This window comes from Pteropus vampyrus, unplaced genomic scaffold (assembly GCF_000151845.1).
Source record: "Pteropus vampyrus isolate Shadow unplaced genomic scaffold, Pvam_2.0 Scaffold49, whole genome shotgun sequence".
Lineage (NCBI taxonomy): Eukaryota > Metazoa > Chordata > Mammalia > Chiroptera > Pteropodidae > Pteropus > Pteropus vampyrus.
This window is the reverse complement of record NW_011888830.1, coordinates 2,484,518-2,487,094: the sequence shown is the minus strand read 5'-3', so window position 1 is coordinate 2,487,094 and position 2,577 is coordinate 2,484,518. Positions and strand designations below refer to the sequence as shown.

General features: G+C 34.0%; 1 protein-coding gene across 1 annotated transcript in view; it reads right to left on the bottom strand.

The window, feature by feature from the left end:
• Nucleotides 1-2,577, bottom strand: part of UPF2 (UPF2, regulator of nonsense mediated mRNA decay) — a 99,353-nt gene that overhangs the window by 64,003 nt on the left and 32,773 nt on the right. The window lies entirely within an intron of this gene.

Below are 2,577 nucleotides of genomic sequence, written 5' to 3'. Positions count from 1 at the left end.
GTTTTTTGGAAATAACTATTTTTCAAAATGAAAAACATTGACAGAAGAGTGGCACTCTTTTAGAAGATAGTTGGATTCTCATATCTACTTATGCATTCAATCTGCTGTGATATGTTGTGTTGGATGAGGTATATGAAGAAAATCCAGCTTGACACATACATATAGCTGGATAAAAGAAATGCATTTTATATTCTTTTCAAGATTTATAGATATTTTTTGATACTACCCCAAAACTTGACAAGTGGTAGTTTAAGGGTTAGGTGAAATGTGGAATATGAAACTATATCAATCAACTTTTCATGCTGTTAGATTAAAATCTATCTTGCACTTTGAGTGGATTTTTAACGCCTAAGCAAGACTTTAACACTGTGTACTGGTCCCTTAGAACAACGGTTCACTGAGCTCAGCAGATTTTCCAAACACATATTTTCAAATTACATTACTTAATATGACCACCGATCCCATCATCAAAGTCTCATCAATAAAGTTTCTTCAGAAAAGAACTGTGAAGCTATCAGGCTTATGGTGGTAGACATAAGTTCTCCAAAATTCTAATATTTGTTGAAAACTCAAATTTGTTCATTGGCAATAAATATTTTGTTGTTTACTTTGAAGTGAGACATTCACCTTGTTCACGGTAGAAAAATGTCTCCCAAATACCCAAGTTTGTATAACCACAGTTTGTCCATCAGTTCTTTCAAGTAAAAATAGTGTTCTATGAAAAAAGCAACTAGTTCAGCTTGTAACTCAAACACAAAGGGTTTTTCTAAAGAAGCCTTGAGACAGCAGAAGTGCTTCACATGTCTTTCCATTTCATCAGATTAAAAAGATATGCACTCAAAGGTTGAAATGAAATAAAATGACTAATTTTTACAGATTCATCAAGAAGCTTCTTAAATGAAAGTGGCATTGTTCTTTTCACTGCACATGCATGGCAGCGAAGACTATAAGGGCTATTAGTAGTGTGCTTGATTTGTAAAATTTATAGCAGCTTTACCCATATCGCTTTGTAGATGTCAAAAAACAGTGAAAAAAGAGAAAAAAACTTTAATGTTAGTAGGAAAAGTTTTGTCCTCATAGGCTCCCTTGAAAGTGCCCTAGAAGACACCAGAAATCTACAGAGCATACTATTAAGAATTTATGATGTTTTCCAAACTGTGATGTCCCTATGTGAAGGGAAGAGGTGTCAAGACAACAGGATTCTAGAGACAGTTTTACTGCCCCCAACCCCAAGAATCTACAAATTGGCTCTAATTTTATGTGTTAATTGTGGATTCCCATATAAAATTTCATTTGAAGAAATGGTTCATTCTATGGCTAAAACAGTCCAAAAACCACAGACATTCCTAATTAGAGATAACCTACAAGGCCTGTATGCTTGAGTAAAGTTATACAGAGACAATTATACCTTGTCTATCAGATCTCGGTTGACACAGTTGGGCAATTGCTGGAGGAAAGCATCTACTATGAGCTTGAGATGAGATCCAGTACTGGCTTCTTCATCCTCTTGTTCTAACATAAAATTAGTATTTAAATAGGTTAAAAATATACAGAGACAATATAAGAATAAATACATCCACTTCTAGTTAGTTGAGAAACATTATCTAGAACACTTACTCATAAAAAAGGAATCATTTTTTGAGATATTACCCTAGAAAGTTTGGGTATCTATAGAATCACAATGCAAGACACTATTATCTTTCAGATATCAACTATAAGAGGGGAAATTTTTGCATTAAACACAAAATCTTAATCATAAATTGCATGTAGCTTTATAGTAAATGTGTTTTTATCTGCCGAGCATCCCTTCCCACAATTCTTCGATTAACAGCACTCTCACTGCTTGCCTCTGAAGGCAATCCATGGGATTCTGCAGAGAAGGGTGCTGCCAGGTCACAGAACATCACCATTCCCCTTGGCCACACGTAAGCATGACAAGGAGACCAGCCAAGTCCTTCCATGACACTTATATACAGCAGAGAGAATCTCTCTTTCATTTGATATCACTAGCTGGTATGATCTGAGCCTGGGGCAGCCCCAAGCCATGCCCACCCTCCCCTCATGACATGGAGAAAGAGAACCTGCAGCAGGAAACAATGAAACCAATAGATAGAAGGGCAATGCTGATAAAAGATATCCTTCTAAATAAAGAATCCTAACTAATAAAACAAAATAATTTTTATTATATACAAAACACTACTCAATTATAATATCATAGATAAAATGGTATACTAGTTGTCTTTTATCTCAACCATTTTTGAATCACTTTCAAAAATATTTATGTTAAGACTGTAAAGATTATATCATAGAATTAAAATAAATTGAGAGTAATGCTAGGAAATAGACAAGTATAAGAAATATCTATTAAGATATTTAAAGTTGAGATGAACACTAAAACTTACACTCACATTAATATGGGACATGCAATGTTTCTGTTTTAAATTCCAAAAAAGTGATTCTTAGAAACAAAAGGAAAATAAGAAACAAAGAGAAAGATCTATATTCTTAGGCTAGAGCTTTGAATAGAAAAACCAATAAAAAATGAAAATTTGGGGCAAAACAGTGCTCACCTTGCTC